General features: G+C 47.5%; 1 protein-coding gene across 4 annotated transcripts in view; it reads right to left on the minus strand.

The window, feature by feature from the left end:
- Positions 1-4,034, minus strand: part of MGAT4A (alpha-1,3-mannosyl-glycoprotein 4-beta-N-acetylglucosaminyltransferase A) — a 123,506-nt gene extending 119,472 nt beyond the window's left edge. For 2 of the 4 annotated variants that reach the window (XM_062208766.1, XM_062208769.1), the window contains exon 1: positions 3,958-4,034. The gene's annotated coding sequence lies outside the window, so the exon portion shown is untranslated. Of the gene's footprint in view, positions 1-1,178; positions 1,200-3,547; positions 3,609-3,957 lie in introns of those variants that run through there. The other 2 variants (XM_062208767.1, XM_062208768.1) reach the window with 2 other exon arrangements.
- Between the last annotated feature and the right edge of the window lie 7,731 nt (positions 4,035-11,765).

An 11,765-nucleotide genomic window follows, 5' to 3' on the forward strand; every position in this document is an offset into this window, starting at 1 on the left:
TTTGCATATAGAAAATGTAAAGGCCAGCGCTGTGGCTTAGTGGGTAAAGCCACCACCTGCAGTGCCAGCATCCCATATGGGCGCCGGTCCTGGCTGCTCCACTTCCTATCCAGCTCTCTGCTATGACCTGGGAAAGCAGCAGCAGATGGCCCAAGTGCCCGGGCCCCTGCACTCACATAGGAGACCAGAAAGAAGCTCCTGCCTTCAGGTTGGCCCAGCTCCGGCCCTTGCAGCCATTTGGGGAGTGAACCAGTAGATAGAAGACCTCCCTCCCTCCCTCGCTCTCTCTCTCTCCCTGCCTTTGCTTATCTGTAACTCAGCCTTTCAAATAATTAATAAATAAATCTTAAAAAAAAAAAGAAAATATAGCAATCCGTGGGCCAGCATCAAGGCCTAGTGGGTTAAGCTGCCCAACCTCTGGCTGTTGTAGCCATTTGGGGAGTGAACCAGAGGATGGAAGACCTCTAACTCTGCCTTTCAAAAAAACAAATAATTCTTCCTAAAAAACATATGGGCTGTTACAATGTTTTAACTCAGGAAATCTGGGAGAACATTACCCATCTAACAAACCAGTTGAAAAAATGGCAAGGAATTACAACGTAAGCGTAGTGTCCAACACGTAACAGGTTTTCAACAAATGTTAACTATATTTAAAAAAAAAAAATCAAACAACATCAACAAAAATGCACCCAGTCCCTGGTTCAGTCCACTCTATGCATAGCCAATCTCATTCCCTGGGGGCATGACAGGCACTTTCAGATGAGCATTGATTTCTTGTGGCCTCAAGGGTACCACAAGATGTACTTTGCAATCTTCTAAATGACACTCTGCCGGGGATGAGTTAATGTACCTTCAAAAATGCCTAACAATCCCTCGGGACACCTCTCTCGGTGGAAGAGTAGAGCTGCCATTGGCAGGCAATTCAGAAAGTACTATCTCAGCTACTTAACACTGAACATCACTGGAAACCTGCACTAGCTAAGGAAAACCGCAAGGCAGTATTAATAACAGCGATGATGATAGCCACTAGCCACTATAACTCACTGAATATTCCCTATGTTCTGAATCCATTCTATGGTTTAAAACTTAGCAAAACCCTACAAGGCAAGCATTTTTTAACCCTATTTTACACACAAAGAAATGAACCCACAGAAAACAAAGTCCAAGCTGTTACCTACCACTTGTCAAATTAGGTCAGCTATCCACATGGCAGTATTAAGAGAAGTGACCTGGAGAATCTTCCCAAAGTATTCAATCTTACCAGACAGTATGAATTTAAAAATCTGTTTATATTCCATAACAAACATGGGTTTATTATGGGATAGTTGCAAAATTCATAAAGATTACCAAAGCTTAAACAACTTTTAAGCAAATTTCTCACTTCCTGTAGCCTTTGGCGATTGCCTTCCCTCACTCCCAACTAATTCACACCTGTTAACTTCTATGTGACATTCTAGAGGCACTGAACCCCAGTACAAGAGGGGGTACTACTTCTCACTACAAGTAAGACTACTACCTAAGCACAAGAACTTCCAAAGATATTCTCTAAGTTATCACTGCTTTCTAAGACTAAATTTATTCACCTTTTTTAGTTAACAAACATGCCTACGTCTACAGTTTAGAATTAAATATTCAAGGCAGAAAATCCAATAATTTTAACTAAAGTCCATATAGTGCTTAATATATTAACAAGCAGCCAACAATAAATTCTCATTATAAAAACGGAGGTGATAACTCAGTGAATTATGTAACGTGGAATTTTAATACTGGTGTGGCATTATATAAAATGCTTAGAACTTTCTGTTGATATATTCTTGGACCTATTTTACTTCAGAAAAGATTTTGTTCTAGTAAAAGACCCAAAAAGCATTCAAGTTATTAGAATAAACATTCAACAACTAATAGGAAAGCAGAGAAACAGGAAGTCATAAAATAAGGGCTATTTTAAAACAGCTGGATTAAATATAAACCCTGTATGATAACATTTCATATAAATACATGGAGACAAATAAGATGAACTCAAAGTCAAAATAAACCACAGATTCATTACTCACAACACATGAAAAACATAGAGAATACTAAATAAAGGGACTAGGAAGTTATTAAACTCTGGTTTGAAGAAGATACCATAAGGGAATTCTACTAATAAGACCTGAAATTTTGCAAGAAAAAAATATGAACAAGTTTTCCCTCAGTAAGATAATGTAGTCATATATTTGAAATTAGGGTTGCCGAACTAATGGAGTTTCACCATACAGCACAAGTGATCAAACTCTCCAGGCAAGAGCAAAACTAATGAGCTCCATGCTCTGAAATCATGAGAGGCAGCTGAGACGCTGGCCTGTGAGCTCCAGGTGACCCACATTTTTCATCATTTCCCACATTTGCAAACACTTTAATCCAGCACCTTCATAATCCCCAAGATGATCACTTGCCAAAATCGAATCTTCAAACAACAACAACAACAACAAAAAGGCTACAATAACTAGCCATGGCTCCATCCCTGCAAAAAACGAATGGAACTTGCAACTCTGGACCTCAGAGTGAAAAGTCTGTTTTGTCAACACACATTTAACAATCCTAATGTTTTACCAGTCTTACGCTCTATTATTGAGACCAAACCCTTTATTTTATCTTAAAATGTTCTCTGAAATTATCACCCGGCTCCGTGGCCGAGGAGGACACTCGGCTGGACACTTAATCAGTGTCCTCCAGACACAACAGAGGGGCCTGAAGACGGAAAGGCACCATCCAAGGCACCCACAAGCCATGACGTAAGCCTGGCTCACTTTATTCGCCACTATTCACTTGTTTGCCATTTCTAACAAGATAATATTCGCCTTTCGTGCAGCTTACATAATTTCCCCCAGCTAGCGCGTCTTCGGATTTACACTTGTGGGTCCGAGAAACCCAGGTCGCGATAACCTGTGAGTAAAACTATGTTCCCCACCACCACCACCACCACCCCCCCAACATGCAGAAGAAACAGAAGCCACAAAGCGCCTGCAGGATTCTCCAGCCAAACGAACGTCTCAGCCCTCCTTTATCAAACAGCTCATCTGACAGCAAAAGCCCCGGCAAGCGCACCTCGTGCCGATGTCCAACCTGCAAGGGAAGCTAGGGACGGGCTCCCGCCGAGAGACACACGACGTGGTGCCCAGGGGCTCCGATCGCCAGCCAGCTCACAAAAGCACGCCTCCTCCCCAGCGTCACCTGGCACACCTAGCGGAGCCGCCTAGACCCGAGCCCGGGGGGGCCGGCTCGCAGCCTCCCCAGCACGGAGGGGGCCGAGGCCTGCAGCTGGGGGTGCGCTCTCCCCCCCACCGCCCCCGGGACCCCCGGGGTCTTCACTTTGGATGGAGAGCCGCCCCCACGGCGGCGCGCGCCCCGCGCCTCTGGGCGCCAGCAGCCGGCCTCCGCGCCCCGATCGCCTCGCCCGCGCCCCACCTGGCCCGACCCCCGCTGAGGCGCCTGCTCGCCGGTGGGCGGCGGACGTGGGCTCTCCGGCCGCCGGGTCCCGCCGCCAACTCTCCCTCCCGCCTCCCACCTCGCTCGAATCCGCACACTTTGCTCCACTTTCGCTCCGAGTCGACGCGCCCTGTCACACCGCCGAGTGCTAGACACGCACCGGGCGTCCGGCCGGCACCCGGCGAGCGCGCGGCTCTGAGGGGCTGAGGAGGGGCGGCCGCGGCGTCAGGAGAGCGCCCCGCCCCCGCGGCCCTGCCGGCGCCCCCACCCGGCCCCGAGCGCTACAGGCGAGCGCAGCTCCCCGCGCCCGGAGCACCCGGCCCGGCCGCGGCGCGGGCGGCTCCGTTACCAGCAGGTGGATCTCCCTCAGCCCGGACGCCGCAGATCCCGGCAGCCGGCACCGCCCCTCAGCCCCGTGCCCTCCGCGCAGCCGCCCTGAGCGCCCATCGCCAGGATGCCGCGCACCGCCGCGTACCAGAGCCCCCTCACCTGCCGCTGGCGTCGGCTCCTCAGCCGCGGCCGCCGGCGAAGCTGCTGTGGCCGCCTCTGCCTCTGCCGCCGCCGGCCGCCCCGCCCCCTCCGGCGCGACTCCGCCCCCCCGCCGCTGGGAGCGCCGGCCGCCCCGCCCATGACCCCCGCCAGCCATTGGCCGCCGGCGGCTGCGCGGTCAGCCACTGGGCGCCCCGCGCGGCCCGGCGCTGCCGCCAGTGGCCCGCCGGGCTGTCACTTAGGGGTGCCGCGGCGCAGCCTATATAAACCTCGGGAGCCCCCGTCCCCCCTTCATTTGCTGTCACGGCGAGGTGTGGCGCGCTTGCTCGTTTGGGGGTCCCGGGCTCGGCGCGCTCGGCGTACTCCGAGCCTCCCCGCCACCACATCTGGCTTTAATCCTCCCTGGCGTGTGCAGAGGCCGCTCCGGCTGCCAACAAAGGCGCTGGTGAGACCGCGGCCTCCGCGTCGGCGCCCTAACCGCACCGCCCGGGGACCGCCCCCGGCTCCTCTCCTTCCTGAGCGGCGGGTTCCGTAGCCCGACCGTCCAGCCCAGGCAGCGTTCGGGGTGACGGGTTCCGGCCCTAAACCAACAATAGCTTCTGAGGCCCCCAGTCACCCCGCCGGCGGCCCTAGCCATGGGCATCGTTATCTGCAGCGTATCCAAGAGGAACCCGCGACTCAGGGAGCAGGGATGAATTTAGCAACTAGGGAAAAATAAACATAACTAGGATCCACCTGCACATCTTGTGGGTGCTGATGGCCCTGACTTTTCCACTACATCACGTTGTTCTGCCTCTTCCTGAGCCCCAGTGTCCTGATTTGTCACCGTTTCGTAGACTGAGGTTAACTTCCGAACCTTACCTGGGTAGGCTCCTAGGTGGAGTCTCCATGACTTCCGCTAGTAACTGCCGTTGGATACACTATCTCTTGTTGTGCACGGTGTTAAAATCTTTCATTGCATCGTTCATACTTGAATCTCCGTTTTTCAAATGAGGAAAGAACTCACAGATGTAAAAGGACTTTCTCAGGCTGTCGCAACCAGTAAGTGGTACCAGTGGGTTCCAACCAAGAGCTGCGTTATCTTTACTGCTGCAATAATCCGACAAGATAATTTTTACAGGGAGTTCAGGAGGCAAAGATCAAGCAGACAGCCTTGTGCCTGCCAAGTTCCCCAAATAATAGCTTCCTTTCAAAAACCAGTAACTCACAGATTGAAAACGCCAAGAGATGACATCAATCAGAATGGGTTGTTGTCTCAGCAACATTCTTTTGTTTCAAGATAACAGTAATTAATAATCAGTTCTGACATGCGCCAGTTTTTCAGCTTCCCCACAGTGAGACTTCCCTCCTTGACTGTCCGAAGATCTTAAAAGTCCAGGAAAAGACACATCACATTCCTCCTGTGATCCCCCACCACTTTGGGGGAGCAGATAAAAAGAAGTTTTGTCCCCTGTCCAGTGCCATGGACAAGTCTTGACATGACAGCCTTGATGACTAATCACAGCTTGTCTTCCTCCTTTGGGGGACTGAGAGCCAGATTTCCTATAGCCTGTGACAAATACACTGCCAAGTAGCAAGCTGGTGACAGATTCCATGACCTGATGTAAGCAATAAAGACAGATCATTCCAGAATGCAATTTTTGATATGTTGTTGGGTAGATTTTGGCTAAAGTATATCATAGGAATGGATGATACTAGTCTGGCTAGCAAGTGCTGGTTGGATTTTTGTTTGTTTGTTGTTATAAGATTTTATTTATTTGAGAGACAGAGATTTCCATCTGCTGGTTCACTCTCCCAAATGGCCACAATGGCCAGAGCTGGGCCGATCCAAAGCTGGAAGCCAGGAGCTTCTTCCAGGTTTCCCACGTGGATGTAGGGGCCTAAGCACTTAGGCCATCTTCTACTGCTTTCCCAGGCCATTAGCAGGGAGCTGGATTGGAAATGGAGCAGCAGGCACTCGACCCGCAAAGCTGGCAGAGGCTTAACCTACTAAATACAGTGCTGGCCCTTACAGTTTTAGTGACAGACAAGCAGACTATGTCTTGCAGATGAAGTACCAACATTTGGATGTGGAGCAGGGAGAGGGGATAAGAGAGAGAGAGAGAAATAATAGCTGGAAGACATTTCCAAGAATTGGCCAAAAGATCAAGTAGCACATATAACTATTATCACTATTTTATAGAGGAACAAACTGAGGCCTTGAGAGATTAAGCAGTTTGGCAAATAGAAATTCAGGCAACAAAGGATCAAATCAGAATTAAACTCCAGCTGTGTTTGATTCCAGAGCCTCTACACCACTTGTCTGCTCACATCTTTTTTTTTTTTTTTTTTTTTTTTTAAGATTTATTTATTTACAAGGCAGAGTTATGGAGAAGGAGGAAGAAGCAGAGAATGGCCACAGTAGCCAGGACTGAGCCAGGCCAAAGCTAGGAGCCAGGAGCAGCATCCAGATCTCCTACATGGGTGCAGGAGCCCAAACACTTGAGCCATCCTCTGCCACTTCCCCAGGTGCATTAGCAGGGAGCTGGATCAGAAGTGGAGCAGCTGGGACTGGAACATAACCTATTGTGCCACAACACAGGCCCCACTGCTCACATCTTTAACAATTGACAAAGGTTTGTTGAGTGGATGAATATCCAAAAGATGTTTATCTTGTCCACTTTTTTTTCTGTTGGTGAAAGAAGGAAATGTATTTACAAATACTCTATGAGCAGAGACATATGTCAGAGGCAAAAGTTAAGCAGGCAAGGACAATCTTCAGTCACAGACTCACTGAGTTTACTTAGGAAGACAGCAAAAATTCCTCCCTGGACTCTGGTCACAAATAACACTCTCAGCAAAAGACAAAAAGCAAATAGAAAAAAAAAAAAAAAACACAACTGTTTTCATTTGGGTGCATTTCGTTATTTTGTTGCAACTCTAATTGGCAGCAGAAGGGCAGGTTTCGGAAGAAATCTGGCCATGGAGTTACACCTGTCTCAAAGTATTTTCATTGATGCTTAGGAAAGTGTGGATTTCAGTTCGTTGATCTAAAAATTGGAATGCTGTGGAATATTTATACATGCCTCTAAGGCATCGGTCCAAGTTGGCTGATGATGCATCTTAATTTTGCAGAGTACAACCTCTTGAATGTTCCAATTACACCCGTGGCTTTCTGTTTAACAGTAGAGCCCAATCCCACCAAGTCTCATCTATGAGTATTTATTTCTTTTTCTCTACTTATTTGAAAGGCAGAATGGCTGCAAGAGAGGGAGACAAAGATGCCAACCCTTCTTTTTCATTTTTTAAAATCGTTTCCATGATGATTCTCCTTCCCTGACACTCGCTTTTATTTCTTGTCTACTTTTGCAGTTTTGGTTTTTGCCTTCTCCCAGACCTTTATTTCACACCTTCAGCAGAACTGTAACCGAGAAGTTCCATGGGTATAACTTCACCGTTTGAGAGTCTATCCCTAAAAAAGCTGCTGTGTTGTGGCTGTCCCTTCCACACACATCTTCATGATTCCACAGGCTTCTTCTGGGTGCCCATGACTTCAGAGGCAGCTGGTACCTAACCACGTGGTGCTCGCTGACAAGTGGGCGAGGCGGGTAATTAAGCCATAGTGCTGGGACAGCAGATAAGATCCAGCCGTCAGTCAGATTCTCAGGGAAGGGAAGCCTTCCTGGAAGTGACATTTGAGCTAAAAACAGAGTACATACAGGAAGTGAATCTTTTCCTTTTATCTCTTTGATTGTGAGTGCTTACTGGTGGGGCTGTGCCTACATGAATCAGCTTCCAGGAAATCAAGTACAAGATCTCTAGGTCTCATCTTTTCTACTCCACTCCCCCGCCATCCATTAACAATCAACCGTGCATCATTTATGAGTGTTTATAAATTCTCTGATTCTGGTTTCTTGGCTGCTGGCTCAAGTGAGATCTTTTTCAGCACTAAGGCTTCAAGATAAATCATGTCAGGAGGCTGTCCCTGGCTTTTTAAAGTGGTTTATGTGGCAGTAGTAAGAGACCTATTATTTTAATAGATAAACATGCACTCTAATCACTTTTGCTGAGAAACTAATGGGGCTGGGACCAGGATGGGCAGTAGAACAATCTATTAACTCTTTGTTAGCTGTGGAATGTTTCAGACAAGGTGTACAAACTTTATATTATAGAATCATTTCGGGCACATGAGGCCCAAGAAATTATAGAGAAACCATATAGAATCCCCTACTTCAGTTAATAGTCAAGAATAGGTGAACATTAAGGTCCAACTAGATGCACAACAAAAGGGAGCTAAATGATTTTTGTTTTTGTTCAACCTTCCTACACCTTTGCTCAACACTAGGCGAGACCACCTTGGATGCCTTTCCTATTTGGCATTCACACCATTGGGGAAGATGTATCCATCAAGGTATTCAAACAAAAGCTGGGTTGTATGGCTACACATGATGGAATTATAATACCTTATTCTATTCAAATGTTGTGGCCAGGGCTGTTTATATAATGTGTAAGGCACTGCTAGAATCCTTCAAGAAAACCCCAAACAAAAGAGAATCCAACTGTTGTAGTGGGAACAGACCCACTTCCCTACATCATTCGAACAATCAGCAGTGGCTTGTGGGAGCAAAATCCTTGCCAAGATGGTCTTAGGAGGCAGACTTGGAGGGTTGCTTTTACCTTGGGAGTGACTTAGACACACACTGAACTGACTCACTTATATTTGTTATATATTTAATATATTTGATGTAAACAGAGGGCCCATTGGAAAAGAACTGTGTGCCAGAAAATTATAGAGCTTTGGCAATTTCTTCTTTTTCTTCCTTTGTTAATTTGCTACTTGTAAAAGATGCTGGATCAACAGCCCTGCATCTGAAATCATGTATGCATAAAGCCAATTCTAGCAGTTCAACTGTGCTATCCAATCAATAGACTTCAACTAATCATTTATTCACATAATATATCAAAGACCATGATTGTCAGTGTTGGAGTTATGGGTACTTGCACAACAAAATCTACTCCTCCTTTTCATGGCCTCAGATGTTTCTTTCCCCCTCTTTCAGAGCAACTGACCATACAGGTAGGTGTCAGTAACAGCCAGTTGGAAAAAAAAAAAAGGAGAAGAAACTACTGCAGATAATTTGGACAAAAGAAATACCATACTGTGGGTTGGTTATGAAGGTGTTGGAAGAGCTGGAACAACTAAATGAGGACAGAAGGGTGGAAGAGCAAAGAGAACACAGGATGGATACCCATGTATCAGAAGCTGTTAATGGCTGTGGGTTGGACACCCTGAGCTTGCACCTGCCAAGGCACTAGTAGAAAACTGTTGCTATTATTTCTAGAACTCTGAAAAAGTGCTGCCTGGGCATGGGCAGTTGGTGACAGGAATGACCAGAACTCCACTATTCGTACAGCTGTTGCCAACAACTTGTAGCAACTGATGCATTGTTGAAGGGAAGGGGAAACAGGAAGTTTCTCTCCTTCCTCCTTCTTCTAAGGCCACCCTCCACCACCACCACCACCTTCATCAGTGCCCTTTCCTGGCAGAACCTAACAGAAAACTAGCTGGAGACCAGAACCCAGGAAATGCAACCAGCTAACCCCAGCGTCCCAGGGCAGACAATAGAAAGGCCACATGTGAAGCCAGAATCCATGGGTAAATAACCCACCCCAAGTGAGAACAAAAAACCCCATTTAGCACAGTGGTTAAAATGCCTCTTGGGAAACCCACATCCCATGTTGGAGTAGCTGGATATCCATGCCTGAGTTCCAGTCCCAGCTCTGTTCCTGATTCCAGTTTCCTATCCCTGGATACCCCAGGAAGCAGCAGGTAATGGCTCAAGTACTCGGGTCCCTGCCATCCACAGGGAAGACCCAGATGGAGTTCTGGGCAGCTGACTTTGGCCTGTTTCAGCCCTGGCTATTGGGTGCATTTGGGAAGTAAACCATCAGGTGGAAGATCTCCGTCCGTCTGTCCATCTGTCCATCTGCCTGCTTCTTTGCCTTTCACGTAAATAAATAAAAAGTTTTAAAAAGACACATTAGGTATTCTTTTAGTCTAAACCAGAAACTACTCCTGGGAACATGAGGGAATGGAGAATTGTAAGCCTCTCAGATCTTTCGGCTCAAGTGGGATTTACAGAAACTCGAGAAAACACCTCTCTCATTCACAGGGCTCTTAAAAGATGCTGTTCACTTGTCGTGCGGGAGCCATCACCACAGCGCCACAAGTAAAGGGAGACCTCAGTCAGACAATGCCGCTGTGCTGAGCCCTCCTTGTGTAGTCACAGTTTGAAAGACACAGAATTGTAGAATGCGGTGTCAGCCCTGAAGGAGTTCACAGTATGTTTGCAGGAACGTCCGAGGCCCTCCCAACCTCGCACCTGCTCATTGCGAGGGAGACATTTGACCTTCTGCCCCCTGAGCCATGCTCTCTCTCTCTGATACCTACAGCTGGCTCTGACAAGCTTACCCCTCATCCCCACTCCATTGCCCTCTTTAGCTAAAACATCCTTCAAGATTCGGCTTCAGGCCACTGCCCCAGGAAGCTTTCCTTTATTCCCAGCCCCGGGAGAGGGACCCACCATACTCTACCCCACTCCTACCAGAGCGTTTATCACATTGTACCATCCCCCTGAGCTTCCAACCTGAGAGTACCCCTGTAAGTAGGTGTGTGTGGCCGCCAGAACAAACAGGTTAGAGGAAAGGCCAGCTTGAGAGCCACTCAGTCTTTGAAGTGGCCAGGAGAGACCTGAGCCCTCCTGCCGCCATGGTACATGTAGCCCACGAACCTCCACTATGGGCATTCTGTAAATATCTGCCTGTTGCTGTGCTTTTGTCTCTGCTGTAAATTTTTTTTTTAATTTTTTTTTTTTATTTGACAGGCAGAGTTAGACAGTGAGAGAGACAGAGAGGAAAGTCTTCCTTCTGTTGGTTCACCCCCCAAGTGGCAGCTACGGCCAGCGCTGCGCCGATCCAAAGCCAGGAGCCAGGTTCTTCCTGGTCTCCCATGCGGGTGCAGGGGCCCAAGCACTTGGGCCATCCTCCACTGCCTTCCCGGGCCACAGCAGAGAGTTGGACTAGAAGAGGAGCAACCGGGACTAGAACTTGGCGCCCATATGGGATGCCGGCACCACAGGCAGAGGATTAACCAAGTGAGCCATGGTGCCGGCCCCTCTGCTGTAAATTTTACATTGGCATAGGATTAGAATTATAAGGCTGAAGAAAGGATAAGTAAGAGAAAGAGAGAGAAGAGAGAAAGAGAGAGAGAAAGAAAGCAAGCGCTTTCTTCGGGACATGACTACATGTTCTGATATTAGTGTGTCAGAGGCAGTTGAAAATGCCACATCACCTCGGAAATGAACTACAGTGAAAACTAAGGTGTGTCTTCAAAGGAAAGAATCTTCTAGAAGTCTGCACATTCCATTTGATAGTCAGCATCTATATAAGGAATATGAGAAGATAGAGACAGCATAAAAAAATCAAATTACCCTCTGAAAATAAAATCTTTGTTTACAGGAGTATCAGTGAAACATTCCAACGCAATCTCCACAGGGAGCATGGCAAGCCTAGTCTTTTAAAAATACTTTAAAGACCTTTTGCCAGCAATTTGTTTTGTGTACTTAACAAATGTTTACTGGAGATATGCATTATGAGAGTGGATTACATCTGGTTCTGTATAGGAACAGATGTTTACATCCCATCCTGGGGGTGAAGAGGGTGTCAACAAGTCATTCCCAGGTTAGGGAGCAAAGAAACGTTTCTTTCAATTTTAAAACTGATTTTCACCTTTTTTCTTTGAAAGGCAGAGAGACAAAAAGAGTTCTTCC

This window comes from Lepus europaeus, chromosome 13 (assembly GCF_033115175.1).
Source record: "Lepus europaeus isolate LE1 chromosome 13, mLepTim1.pri, whole genome shotgun sequence".
In the NCBI taxonomy this organism is placed as follows: domain Eukaryota; kingdom Metazoa; phylum Chordata; class Mammalia; order Lagomorpha; family Leporidae; genus Lepus; species Lepus europaeus.